Source organism: Gobio gobio (genome assembly GCF_949357685.1).
Source record: "Gobio gobio genome assembly, chromosome: 20".
NCBI classification, from domain to species: Eukaryota; Metazoa; Chordata; class Actinopteri; order Cypriniformes; family Gobionidae; genus Gobio; species Gobio gobio.
In genome coordinates, this window is record NC_137113.1 from 35514093 (window position 1) to 35529734 (window position 15642).

The 15642-nt window shown below is 36.1% G+C and overlaps 1 protein-coding gene across 3 annotated transcripts in view; it reads right to left on the minus strand.

Moving 5' to 3' along the window:
• The window catches only part of raraa (retinoic acid receptor, alpha a), a 244532-nt gene that overhangs the window by 19182 nt on the left and 209708 nt on the right, over positions 1–15642 (minus strand). The window lies entirely within an intron of this gene.

The window sequence follows — 15642 nt, forward strand, 5'->3', positions numbered from 1 at the left end:
CGAGTTGAATCATGATTCGGATTGCGTGTCAAACCGCCAAACTGCTGAAATTTGGCGATTCAAACCGCTGATTCGACTCGCTGATTCATAACGCTTCGAAGCTTCATGATGTCTTGTTTTGAAATCGTCATCACTATGTAAGTCATTATTTAGGGTTTTTTTGCGCACAAAAACTATTCTCGCCGATTCATAAAGTTATTTTAGAACCACTGTAGTGAGATGGACTTTGTAACGACGTCTTTAGTACCTTTTAAGGGTCTTGAGAGTGTAAAGTGCCATTGTGCCAATGGAGGCCTTTCAGAGCCATCAGATTTCAACTAAAATATCTTCATTTCTGTTCCGAAGATGAACGGAGGTCTTACGGGTGTTGAACGACATGAGGGTAAGTAATTAATGACAGAATTTTCATTTTTGGGTGAACTAACCCTTTAACATATTTACAACTGGAGAAGTTCTTGAAACTCAATGTCAAACCATGCTGAATAAAGCAAACTTTAATATTTATCTAGGAGGAATCCCTAGCCCTGATCCCTGTCCCAGAGCGTCACATCGCAGCGCTGCAGTGTGTGATTGGGAACATTACAAGCAAGATCAAAGATGCAGACGTCCTGAACCAACTCCTCTAGAGGAACTGCGCTTCTGTCAGAGAGACACAGATGATCTGAGCGCACTGGTGATGTAACATTTGTGCTGATGGTAATTAGCCAGCCATCACACATCAAAACAAGAGATAACTGTTAAAGAATGTTCAAATCACTGATGGGAGTATGAGCTGATTCTAGATGTGTTTCCAGCAGTTTCTGCAGTTCCTACCACAACAATATTGCATTTTAGTAATAATAATAATAATAATAATAATAATAATAATACAATAATTTGTTTCTAAGTGTTCTAACAACAATTCATTTTATTTTAAAGTAACAATAATAAAATAAAATAGTACTAATGATAATAATATTATTATTTTATTCAATTTACTATTTTTTCCTTTGAAATTATTATTATTATTAATTAGTATTATTAAATAATAATTATATTTTATTATTTTATTATTAATTGACCAATTATATTAATCTAACATTATTATAATTTATTATTAAATTGATTAATTTGTATTATTTATAGTATAATTATTATTAATTTTAGATCATTATACTGTTATTATGAATAATAATAATAAATATTATTATTAATATATTTTTGTTATATTTGTTTCTAATTGTTCTTTTATCTAACAACAATGATTTTCATTTTAGAGCAACAATAATACAATTATAATAGTATAAATGATATAAATAATATTTATTATTTTATTAAATGTTCTTATGTTTTCTATATTTTCCTTATAATATTCTTATTCTTCTTATTTGTATTATTAAATAACAATTATATTATAATAATTATTATTTTATTATTAATTGACTAATTATATTAATCTAACATTATTATAAATTATTATTCAACCAATTTATAATTTCTATTTATTTATATTATTATCATTATTCATTTTAGATAATACTATTAATAATAATAATTATTATTATTATAATAATTATTATTATTAATATATTAGTTTGTTTCTAATTGTTCTTTTATCTAACATCAATAATTTTTATTTTAGAACAACAATGATGCAATTATAATAGTACAAATGATATAAATTATTATTATTGTTTTATTAAATGTCTTATTTTTTCCTTATATATTGTTCTTAATCTTAAATCATAATTATATAATATTAATAATTATATTATTAATATTATTAATTATTAATGTATTAATTATATTACTCTAACATTATTATTATTATTATTTAGTAGTAATAGTTTTATCTTGTTTTTATTTTATCTAACAATTATAATTTATTATTAAATATATTATTTGAATTTTTGATTATTATACTATTATTAATAATAGTTTTATCTCAGTTTTATCTAATTTACCTTTTTATCTAAAATACATATTTTACTATTGATGGTGATGTACTTCCTTTTGAGTGTGTATTAAGAATGCCATTATTGCCACATACTATCAAATCAGAAAGATGCGTTTTTATACCATCATTCATTATGTAAAAAAATGTCTCGAACTCAAACTGGGCAAAGGGTTGTCGGCAATATCAGTCAAAAATGGATGGATGACATCTTTTTGAATTGAAATCTTGCATACTATTTACCATAGGCAGTATGTAAATAAGGGCCTCATTGACAATAGACCTTACACATTTATAGTGTTCTCCACAGGATACAGTGTGTGCATTTCTGTGTTTATAAAAAAGTTGGAGAGGGTATCTGAGGTGAAAGTATGTGCTTGCTTCTCTGGCTGGTTTGGCTGCAATTTCCTTCCCATGTGTGTGTGTGTGTGTGTGTGTGTGTGTGTGTGTGTGTGTGTGTGTGAGTGTCCCAGCTGTAGCAGAGGGCAACTCAACTTGTGAGCTGAAGATAAATTTAGAACTCTTATTTACACACCACTGCTGTCGGCCCCGCCGGGCACATCACACACACAGAATGACTGCAGACGCATATCTGAAACAGCATCCATACACACAGAAACACCAGCACACACACTCTCTGTCAGTGTGCATGTTCCCGCCTGTCTCTCTGTGGGCAGGAAATACTCAGAGACGTCCTGGAACAGACTGACGGAATGAAAGGCTGACTCAGCCGCGGACACAGAGAGAATGAGAACGAGAGCAGGAAGGAATAGGAGAGAATGGAGGAGAAAATCAAACAACTGAAGTTCAAACATGTGTGACTATGACAGCCAAGATAAGCACATACACGCACAACCCCATCGTTGGGCAAAACATCCGGGATGAACGAAGAGCTGAAGGCATACGGACAAATTGAGTGTATAAAACACCCATGCATGAAAAGAGAATAGCCCTGCCCCGAGTCCACTCAAGCATGAGCTGGACCAAACGCCTCTATAAATGCCTGATGACCACACTCTTGTGCTTGAAGTTGGCATAAAATGGATGTTGTGATAGTCTTTCCTTCACATTTGTAATGTATAACCAGATGAAACCGCTTCCCGAACAAGAACATAAATAGGGCGGGACTTGATTTGGTCCATCGGGAATTGATTGGATCATTGGATGGATCTAATGTGATTGACAGGTTGACCCGCCCTTGTGTCGGAGAATTGATGTTGTTGCAAGAGGGAGGGGAAGTTATTTTGATAAAAAGTATTTGAAATAAATAATGTGCATGGATAAGTCATTTATAATAAATACTGCAAAATTTCATTTCAAAACTAGAATTGTCCATTTTGATTTCCCAGCTGTGAACACAGGTAATCTCGCAAAACGTGACTTGAGTAAACAAAGAAATTCAGAACATTTCTTGTCAATTTGACAAGAAATCAAATTCCCTCCTATTTGCAAATATTGGAGGCAACCGGTGGGATAAACTCGTGGCTGTGACAATGCCCATGGAGGTTCAGAAGAACTGACTAACCCCTGTCCTGCTCAGTTGTACACGTTTTCCTCAGAAAAAAAGGCCATTATTACACATGATGTTAGTCACAGTTTAGTCTCACAAGGTCTGGGAATCCATCGCAGCTTTCATTGGCCAAGGACCGCCCAAGAGGATGTTTGACTGACATGTAACGCAACCAATCACAGTTTGTTTTGTTCCGTGTCATATTTAGGGGCGTGGAAATGTAAAGTCAATGTCCCTGCAATAACAGACCGGTGTGCGTCTATAAATGATTCATTCAAGAACGTTGTGCATATTTACTACAACATGGAACCACGAATTTCACATACTTTTGAAAATCCAGCTTTTAGTTGATACTGGTAAGCGCTCATTGTCACAGTTGTAAACATGGCGCCGTTCTTCTTCCACGAAAGAGTTTGGCCTCACAGCATTGGTTTCCAGGCGGACCGTTAAAGAACGCAACACACACGTCTTGCGGACATCCTGTAGAATTCAACCAATCAGATGACGACTTTGAGTGTTACCAGAAAAGTGTGCCATATGCATCAGATGTCCAACGGTCCGTGGGCGTGACGTCTGAGGCTGAGACTAGTCGCAGATAAACTGTCACTAATGACTAATAACATAAGACAGCAGAGATAAACTTTTCCTATCCCATCACAATCTTCTATTCCCTTTTCGCCAGTTTACAGGATTTCCCGGCCAAATTCATGTATTCATATGCCCTCATGCACTCATGCAAGTCATATGTTGACATGACGGTCGCTCAAGCAAAAAGAACAATGTTTTGATAGCATTACAGAGACAGCGTTTTCACCTTTCAGAAAAGTCAACCTATGAATGGCCAGAAACATATTTGAGAATATTTGATCTCATATTTTAATATATTTTAGAATGCCTGGCCTTCCTTTGTGTGGATGTTGAAAATCTAATTCTGTACATGAATTATGAAGTGCATTCTGAACATTGTGTAAAAATGAGATTCACATTGCATTCACATGCTTGTGTACATTTTAGACTGTATATTTGTCTCGGCACAATAAACTGGAATAGGAGGAAGTATTTTTACACTGAAAACAATTATGCACACACACACACACGCACAAATTCAAATTCAGTCTGACATATTATAGAGCAGCGCAACAACTACATTTTTAAGGGGTATGAAACACAATGTCTTGCTTTAATTTAGATTGTGGAACAGGAAACACTGTTGGATGTGATATGATTAGACATGATAGTCAATTTCATACTTTAAGAGAGCAAAATCAAAATGGAAAACAAAATATAAAACAACACAACACAGGAATAGCTAGAATACATAGGACATGATTTTGGTGTCCCCATTTGCGTTATGTTGCAAACTCCAGTTTGGTGCCACTGCATATGCCAACTAATAGATGCACTCAGGACACTCACTACATCAGAGAGACAGACAGAGAAAAACAAATGAAGTGAGACAGGGATAATAGAATTAGAGAACTGTGTGTGTGTGTGCTGTAGTGTTTATGTCAGTCTGTTTTCTCATGTCTACCGAAGTACACACAGAGCACTTGTATGTAACACACCACCACATTACTGTTCATTAACAACAACCCCTCTGCTATCTCGTTCTCCCTCTCTCTATGTCTCTTGCTCCTTGTTTTTCTCCGCATGTAGGCTTCTGATTTTTTTTTAGTGAAGCCCTGAATGTTTTTAATCATTTTGTTTTTCACACAAACCTTTCATGCATTGTAATGTCTGTTACTAAAACAAATCATTCAGAGATGCAATCTACTCCAGAAATTCTTCTAAATGCTGCCATAAAGTCATAATGCTCACAGACGACCATTCCATCCAGGTGTCACAAACGGCAAATCTTTAGAGATAACTAAAGCAAAATATACAGGTATTTACTGTATCTGCTGTGCTTAATAACTTTCATTTTACTATTTAATCTTTTATTAAGAAACAATGGCAAGAACATCACAAACCTCCCTAAATCCAGTATTTACACTATATCTTTTTTTCAAAAGAGCTAATTTTAACAGCTTGTTAACTTTTAAAAAAGCATAAACGCTATATTTTTTCAAACTTTAAATCTATGACAATAGCTGTGTTCACCTGGACCCTAATAATGCGTTGTAGCACAGTCGGAATAAAAAAGTAACATGTAAATACGTCAATCGGAATGATTTGGCCAAATCCAATTGAAGGGGTCTTAAATCTTTTCTAATCCATTCGATAGTACATGTAGACACTTGATCGGATTGAAAACTGGAAAGTTCTGCGCATTTGCAATGACGTAGAAATAGTGTAATGACGTATGATGCACAGAACAAGCTGTTGTTGTTGAATATAGTGGCAAAAACGATTAGCCAATTGGATTTTTGGATGGCAGGCATGTTCAAATATTGTTTAGTGAGGTTTTGTTCACACTTCAACTGAAAACAGCATAAAATAAAAAGATATAGGTTCATCAAAATAAAGTTTAATTCAAATAGAGAAAATCAATATATTGTCAACCCAGCCCTAGCGTCCACAGAGCTGACGTTTACCTGTTGTATCTCATCCGTATGTTCATGACACTTTCCCATCAGAGAAGCTGGAATTACGCAGCCGAATGTTTTCAGTTGCGTTTTTTTCCCCCAAATAAAAACTAGACTCTCTCACTAGCTAAATATGACACAAAGAAGTCTAATACATCTGGAGAAAGCTATCTGTTAGCATTAGCATTCATCTTAATTGCTATAACTTGGCCTGAAGATGTTACATTCCAACATTTAAGAGTGTCATATTCCGCCATTTAATTAAACAAATCCCATAAGCATCCCAAGAGGTCTGGGCTAAGCTCTGAATATACACTGACCCTATAACGGCCCGTCTCTCGCTCCGTCTATCTGTCTATCTCTAGGTTCAAGCTGAGGTTACATTCCTAATGTTCTGACAACCAACAAACATTGTAACTCAACCAGTCTTGCTCTCCTCCTAGGTCTCTCTGTTCATCTTTAGGAGCCTTTAACTCCTCTTTCCTGACAGACAATATGTCTCCCTTTCTCTCTGTGCCTGCTGTAATCACCCGTTTATTCATCTATGGGTTCAGGTCTGGGTCTGGGCTTGTTTAGCTCTCATTACGAGCGGCCCAAAGGGCGCTGGGAGAGGACGGGAGGGGGTATTAATCAGATTTGGGTTGGTTAAGCCCAGCTTAAGTGTGTTAGCGGGGTAGAGACAGGCCCTATGGGAGAGCAGTCACACACACACACACACTTACCTCACTATTAGATTACGCACTGCCCTGCAGTGACAGAGTGTTTTGAATGCGAGGACCCAAGGCATTTCGTTTTTGAGATTATCAACATCTAACATCAACCCAGATCCCAACTTGACTGGGTCAACAAGTGGTACATCTGTTAAATTCTATTTATGACAAACCAAAACTAATTAACTACCGCTCTGAAAATCAATAGTCAAACATCACGTGTAGCCTACTGTGGAGAGACACTACTTAAAATAGCAACCATGTTACTGGGTAGAAACGGTAAGTATGATGACATCAGTCAATTAAATATTTCACAATAGATTGTATGGTTATTTTGTGAAGAAACTTGAGTCACAAGGGTTGCGTTTTTAAAAATAAACATTTAGAAAAAGTTGTTGTCAATTTAGCTGAATGATAGGCTATCAAATATTTCACAATAAAGTCACAATGATTTAGCTGGTTAAAGGCACGGATAGGGGATTTGTCCCAGAAACATTTTTTTGGTTGAAAGTCTCTTCACATCCTGATAGCAATGACTAAGTGTCCAAATATATTTATATGTATATAAATATTCTCTGTGAAAGGTGTAGGACCATAAAATGTTTGTCCATACGATGTCCTACCTGCCCATCAATGTATGTATTTTCTTACATTTTGGAGACGCTCTGAAGCGAGGGTGGGATCTTATGCTTTCAAAGCCTCTTTGAAGGCTAGCTTTATATACTACTAGTGAATATTACATTCTGCAACTTTAAAGGCCAACTAATACTGAATACTAGCTTATACTTACTATAAGCTAGTATTGCTAGCCTCTCTGAAAATGGTCAACCCTACCTTTAAGATCTTCAGGAAACTTCAAGGCCAAATAAAATCCCATAAAATGTGTAACGATTACCTTGTCTCTGTTTTCACGGACTCTTATTTTGATATTCTTTTGTCTTTTTGTTGTGCCTATGTTTTTAGTTCCTGCTCCCTTGTCTCCATTGTAATCTTGTTAGTTTCCATAGAAATCCTCAATTGTTACTTTGTTATCTAATCACCTACACCTGTCCTTCACTTAGTTTCTTGTTACCTTTCTGTACTTAAAGTCCCCCTGAAATCAAAACTGAAGTTGTTTGGCTTTTAGCATGGATATGTTAGCCTTACTGCTATCTATGAGCTAGTGTGCTCCAAAACAATGACAAAATTTGCATTTAGAAGATATAAGTATTCAAAACTTACAGTCTCTCACTTCCGCCAATATGGATCAACAATTTTGATGACCTCACGCAGCACTTCAGCTTCTCTATAGATTTTCAGTCCAATCAAATGCTCTCAAGAATCTGAATAGGCGCTGAAGCTGCGTCTGAAATCGGTCATTTGTTTACACATTTGCTGTTTTCTAAATGGTGAATGGCACATAGTGCACTATATATGGGATAGGGAACGATTTAGACAGTGTAAATATGCTTTCTGTTGAGGCGAATTAAGTCTGGTTTCACATTAGTGTCACGCGCATTGCCACAGCGCACACGGAGTCTGCTCCGGTCCAGAGACACGATAGCACAGAGCGGATCATATGTGCGAGTCGGCACAGACCAGAAAACGTATCAGACCCATTTGAATTCAGAGGTTGAAATGGGTATTACAGTCTAAATTCGAAATATTGGAAAGCATTGTTTGCCCCGCCCCTCCTCCTCAGATTCGAAGCTCACACAGGTTTCAAGATTGAGGACACTAGGGTTGTGCCGATGGACGATATCATCGTCCATCGTGATGGCTGACCGACATCACGATGGAGCGCCACCATCGTGATGCCACGCCCCCGTTGCGAGTCTGTTGTGAGTGCGACACACACAAATCCTCTTCTATAGTATTAGTTAAACTAAACATTTAGCAGGGATTGCTCTGTAAATTAAATTGAGAATGTAACTAATGCATATATGCTATTTTAAATACTGTAGTCTATGCCAGATATATATATAGCCTACATTTTGAAATTATTTGAGGCTGAAACATCCATAAGCATGCGTGTTTATTTAAGCACTTCCGTCAGTGAAACAACACAGCCTATAAAACATTTAAACGATTTTCAGTAAATAATGGTAACCTCAAGAATATAAGAAAATGAATTAGTTAGAAAAATATTTGATTCATACCATTTCCCCGCAAAGATGCGTCATATACCGCTCTGCGCTTTGAGAGGAATGCGGGACACAAGCTGGATAGACCTTCTCGAATATCTTCATCTTTATATGTTCTACTGATGTTGCAAAGCAACATTTGTGGAAATAGGTCTGAAGAGCGAATTTTATCTTCCACGGGGTCAAGACATTTAGGCAATCTTTGATTATTCACTGCCAGAGAAAACGAAACTAAAATCACCGGCGCGCGCGCGCTGTGTGTGTGTGTGTGCGTGTGTGTGTGTGTGTGTGTGTGTGTGTGAGAAATGCGCTATTCAAATAAACCAAACTTGACGCGCCTTACCAAGTTTAATAACAAACTGTGTTAAATAAAATTTGAAGTAATAAGGTATTCGTCCTTGTGTTTTTTATACTTTACCACAGGACCCCCCCCCCCCCAAAAAACAAAAAAAAACAAAAAAAAAACTAAAACGACGATATCATCGACCATCACGATGTTTTACTGTAAACATCGTCAACTGCCAATTTAGGGGACATCGCCCAACCCTAGAGGACACATGACCATAGAGATTTTTAGATGGATGTTTACCAGTTTTTTATTGGCTCCTGTAATACGCTGTGTTTTTCACCAACTGGAAACCCGGGGTGTCGAAATTCTATTGGGTAAATTGGCAGTGGGAGGGATCACACAGACCAAAACAAAAACAGACATTCTGACACGGAACGCACATTTCAAAGTAAAATAACTGGCTGTAGCATTGCTTTTCAGAGAAACAAAAATGTGAACTTAGTATATTTCCTAAATAACTGCCAAAATATTATGATATTTTTATGCTTTACTACAGTCAAATAGACTGTAAATTACATTCAGCACCTTTAAAATCCTCAGTCTTCACCTGTTCATGGTCTTGTCTTAATGTTTCATGCTGGTGTTTCCCGTTATTGTTCCTTGTGTTTATTAAATGTGATTTCACCATTCATCTGAGCCAAGCCTCTTGAATCTGGATTATCAAGTCAAGCCAGCACATGACAAGATGCTTAATTATTTAAACTGATTTAAACTTCAGTAGCAAAAATGGCATTAGCTGTAAATTCAATTCACTTCACGGATCACTTCAAATAGTCAGCTTCAATAATTTAAATGCTCTTGATTTAAAACTCTTCCCATTTTCGCAATAAAATGTTTCAGTTAAAATATAAGTAGGTAAATATAGCTGTTTATAACCATGTATTGATATATTGGTGCATATAAATGAAAATAATTAAATATGATTCATCTTAGTCTCAATTAAGAAAAAAAAAAAGTGCGGAAAACTTGCCATTATTCTGTTGAACTATATTTTTCCTATATTCAAATTAGGACATTTACATTTAAGCCATTTCAGACAAATACATCAATTTGATGATATAATATTTTTAATTTATTATCCAGTCCTTGTTGTAATATCAGAGTTATTTCTCAGTATGTTTAGAGCATGTGTTCGTGCTGAGCAGAGGAGATTAGGAGACTCCCTGCCTACACACACCTCCTGTTTATATCACACACACATTGTTTTATGGGCACATTCCATATACATAATGACTTGTGTACTGTACAAACTGTATATTATATCCACTAACCCTACTCCTAAACCTACCCCAAAAAACTTCAGCATTTTTACATTTTACATTCATTTTCATGATTTATAAGCTTTTTCCTCAGAGAGACCATACAGTGTCCCCACAAGGTCAAATATTTCAGATATTGCCTTCTTTGTGGAGACATTTTGTCCCCATAATGAAGGGTATAGCTGAATCTCACAAAAACACACCACCACCACCCACCCCACACACACACCTATTCGGTGCATATCCGTATCTGTTTCAATACCAGACAATGGTCTCTAAGCAACTGACTGATACTTACTTAGTGTTTGTCAAATATTGCATAAACATTATCAATAACTGGACCAAATCAAGTACCTCAGCAAAATCCCGCTCTAGCAAAACTGCAAATTGCTTTACCTGTCACTAAATTGTACAATCAATAACTGTACAAAAATGGTGTTTTAACAATGTGGAAGCTGCCACTTTTAAGTATGTTACTTGCTTGGCAAAAAAACAAACAAAAACATGTCTTGAAATTGCACTGACCCCAAAATTCAATATATATGGGGGCAAATATGAAAACAGCTTTTGTCCAATATTCCTATATGATATAGTTAAAGGAACACACAACTTAAAAAAAAAAAAAAATAGGCTCATTTTCCAACTCCCCTTGAGTTAAACAGTTGTAGTTTTCAAATCCATTCAGCCGATCTCCGGGTCTGGCGGTAGCACTTTTAGCATAGCTTAGCATAGATCATTGAATCTGATTAGACCGTTAGCATCTCGCTCAAAAATGACCAAAGTTTCGATATTTTTTCTATTTAAAATTTGACTCTTCTGTAGTTACATAGTATACTAAGACCAACGGAAAATTAAAAGTTTCAATTTTCTAGGCCGATATGGCTAGGAACTATACTTTCATTCCTGCGTAATGATCAAGGAACTTTGCTGCCGTACCATGGGTGCAGCAGACGCAATGATATTACACAGCGCCTGAAAATAGGCTAACTTCCGTCAACATAACCAACGTGACAACCTGCTTGCATAGGGAGCGTGCTGGGGACTATTTTCAGCGCTGCGTAATATCATTGCGCCTGCTGCACCCATGGTACGGCAGCAAAGTTCCTTTATTATTACTTACTAATTATAACTTTTCATTTTCTGTCAGTCTTAGTACAAGATGTAACTACAAAAGAATCAAGTTTTAAATAGGAAAAATATCGAAATTCTTCAGTTATTTTTGAGCGAGATGCTAATGGTCTGATCAGATTCAATGATCTATGCTAAGCTATGCTAAAAGTGCTACCGGCAGACCCGGAGATCGGCTGAATGGATTTGAAAACAGTAAAACTCAACTGTTTAACTCCAGGGGAGTTGGAAAATGAAACTATTTTCAAAAATAGTTGAGTGTTCCTTTAAGCCATTTCACACAAGCAAGTGTGCTGTTTTTTTCTCTTAACCCTCAGAGCCCGACGGCATCGCCCACGACGTCACACGGCACCTCCGATAAATATCTATATTATTTCATGAAACTTTTATCGATTTTCTTACCGTTTTTTCCAGCAGAAAGCTAACGAGCTAGCCATCACGGGGGTGTCTTTGTAGCCTTTACAGAAGGTTTTCTATCCAGCCTGGAACATGTGCATCTTTTTGGAGTTGTTCAGCAATAAATCAAAACGCTTACATCCAAGATATATCCACTTGATGTCCATAATTTATAAATTTTCCGTCATTTTTGCCGCTAGCGCGATGCTAGCTGCCATTTTGGATGAGGGTTTGACCAATGACAGGCTGATCCGTCATCCACGTTGGTGTGCGTCATTACGCATGAACCACAGCTTTGTTATTGTGAAGAGAGAGAGACGCACGGCTAGTGTTGAGGAGAGAGAGAGAGAGAGACGCGCTGCAGTTTTGAGTAGTTTTGTGGAGAAAGTTTGAGGAAAAAGTTTGAGGAGAAAGTTTGAGGAGAAGTTCCTGATAGGAACTGTTTTGAGGCTTGGCACCAGTAAATATCCAAAATCCAAAGAGGCCAAAAGCGCCTGGACTTTTTTTGGAAAAATGTAAATAGTTTTGGTTCTGTATAAGTTATCATGTTTATTCCTGAGTTCCAGGACTCCAAAGACTTGAACAAACTGTTTTCCAGAGGAAATATGCTTAGCTTTTATTTATTTGTGTGTGTTTTCAATAAATATTTGAGTGATTCAATTTCCGTTTTTTTTTTTTCATTTGTCTTTATGGTCCCATAACTTATTTTACATTCAGGTGACATCAATGCAACACAAATATACTGACAGTGCAACTTGTCTTGAAAAAAAAGAGGTGTGTCAATTGTCTGTGCACAACAGGGTTGATGTTTTACAAGCTTTTTTAGTAAATAAAACCAGGCGGAAAATTAATTGTAAAAATACCCTTAGGTCTTAAAGGGTTAATATCAACATGACTGAAATTGTGATATTATGAAAACAGTTCAATAAACAAAGGTGTGAGTTACATTTGAGACACAACATTGTCAATATTGTTTCCCTTTCAGACTCAACATTTATGGGAATTGAGTATTAAAATAAATCATGAAAGGTGATTTACTAAGGTTTATGCTATTCAATTTACTGGTATTTGTGGCATTATTTACCGCCTAAAAAAACATGTCTTAAACCAGACGCTAATTTGCGCTGCTCCTGGTAGATTGTGTTGGTTATTATGGAAATGATCCGGCTGCGTCTGTGTTCTTTAATGTGTGCATCGTCAGTTTATCACGCACTTAACTTTCCCCTCCCATCTGAACTTTTTTGAAATTGCGCTCTCATGCTAATTTGCCCTAAGACTTGCCACAACCTACTGACAGTTTTAGTTTCAATATTCAAATTATACTTAAAGGGTTAGTTCACCCAAAAATGAAAATTCTGTCATTAATTACTCACCCTCATGTCGTTGGACACCCGTAAGACCTCCGTTCATATTCGGAACACAAATGAAGATATTTTAGTTGAAAGCTGATGGCTGAGAAAGGCTTCACACAGGCCTCCATTGGCATTCAGTACATTGACACTTCCAAGATCCATGAAAGGCACTTAAAACGTCGTTACAAAGTCTATCTCACCACAGTGACTCTACAATAATCATACAATGCGACGACAATAGTTTTTGTGCGCAAAAAAAAATCAAAATAACACCTTTATCCAACTTGTTCTTGTCTTCCGTGTGCGCCTCCACGACGCATGCGCGAGAATATGACGTAGCGCCGGTGTTCGGGAATCGATGAAATACACACTTAAGCCCCATTTTGAGCACTACGCCGAGACCTAAAGCACGATCAATGTAGAATCCAACAGCTTAGACACGCGCGTCTTCCTCTGCTCGTAAACAAATCGCTTCTGGGTCATCTGTCCGAACGCCGGATCTGCGTCATATTCTCGCGCATGCGTCGTGGAGGCGCACACGGAAGACAAGAACAAGTTGGATAAAGGTGTTATTTTGATTTTTTTTTGCGCACAAAAACTATTGTCGTCGCATTGTATGATTATTGTAGAGCCACTGTGGTGAGATAGACTTTGTAATGACGTTTTAAGTGCCTTTCATGGATCTTGGAAGTGTCAATGTACTGAATGCCAATGGAGGCCTGTGTGAAGCCTTTCTCAGCCATCAGCTTTCAACTAAAATATCTTCATTTGTGTTCCGAATATGAACGGAGGTCTTACGGGTGTCCAACGACATGAGGGTGAGTAATTAATGACAGAATTTTCATTTTTGGGTGAACTAACCCTTTAAGTATCATTTAGATACAAAAAAAAAGATTATGAAAAAATTGGGGACTCAACTGTCTATGACAGACCTAAACCAATCAAAAAACCAGAACAAAAACACACTTAGCAAAATATTGGCTAATTATCGTTACTGACTTCAGAAAATATTGAGATATAATTTTTTTGCCATTGAAAAATGACAAAAAAGTGATTGCTTTGATTTCCAGAAAAACAAGACAACAGAGCTCTGACATGAACTAGATTGTTCCGGTTTTATGACTTGCTGCCGTCAATGATTCAGATGTTGCTATAAAAGAAACTAGGACAATTATATAGCCAAAGCAAAAAGCACTCAAATCAGCCCTCTCGAACCCTTTACTACCTTTAATTATTTTCCATTAATTCTACCAAAAAAAAGAAGAGTTTATTTGTTCTAAGAGCAAGTGAACAAATACTGCTGAGGTCTGGGGTATAGCGTATGGATTTGATAACATAAGCATGAGCATCAATTATTGCTAGAGCAGACAGCTTTAACATGAATAGTGCAGTGGAAAAGACCAGCATCATTATTTAAACATATTCAAGTGTTTTGTAAGCAACATACAACGCGAGTTCTAGTGCACACAATATCTGCACATATAATAAAATATAATGCTATTTTCTGAGAGAAATAATGTCCCCATCTTGACATCCCCATTATGTAAAAGGGAAAAGCCGGCGTGAAACTGGAAAACCTTAAGAAGTAATACGGTGGGTGAGGGGACATTTCTGTTCCACTCACATGCCGTTCCAAATCGGCCTTCAGTTTATCTGTTGCTTGGTGCTTTGGCTTCTTTTGGCCCTATTTCCAATTTTTTTGGTTGCTTTGCTAATAAAAGTTACTCAATATTAACTTTAAATAGTAACAAAATATTATCATACAAGCAATAGCTTTTCAAAATAATGATAAAGTTCAACACTGCTTTACAATAAGTGGAAAGTTTAGGTTTATGTTACTGATTTTAAAAACTACCGGCAATAAATGAATGATTATCGAGCATATTTTCCCATTTTAGTTATTGGTATCGGCAAAATCCACTATTGGCCAACCTCTAATTACGCACAATACCGTGTGCGTGTTTGACATTAATAATATTGTCATTAAGAAAATGAAGCCGATTGTTGTCCATTAATATTTTTTGCATTACAAAATGTAAATTTCAAATTCCATGGGTTAACATTAGTTAACTACATTTGGGTAGCATGAACTAAGAATGAAAAATACTTCTAAAACATTTATTTATTATTTTTATTGATTATTAATAATATTTACTAATGCATTATTAAAGAAATGTTTTTATCTGGCCATATTATTAAATTGAACGAAACTAACAATTAATAGTTTTATATTTATTAGCTGAAATGACAAAGGTTAACAAACAATGTAACAAATGTATTGCTGATTGTTAGTTGATCCATTAACTAATGTTAACTAACTGGATCTTTTAAAAAAAATCGAATCTATTTTTTATTAC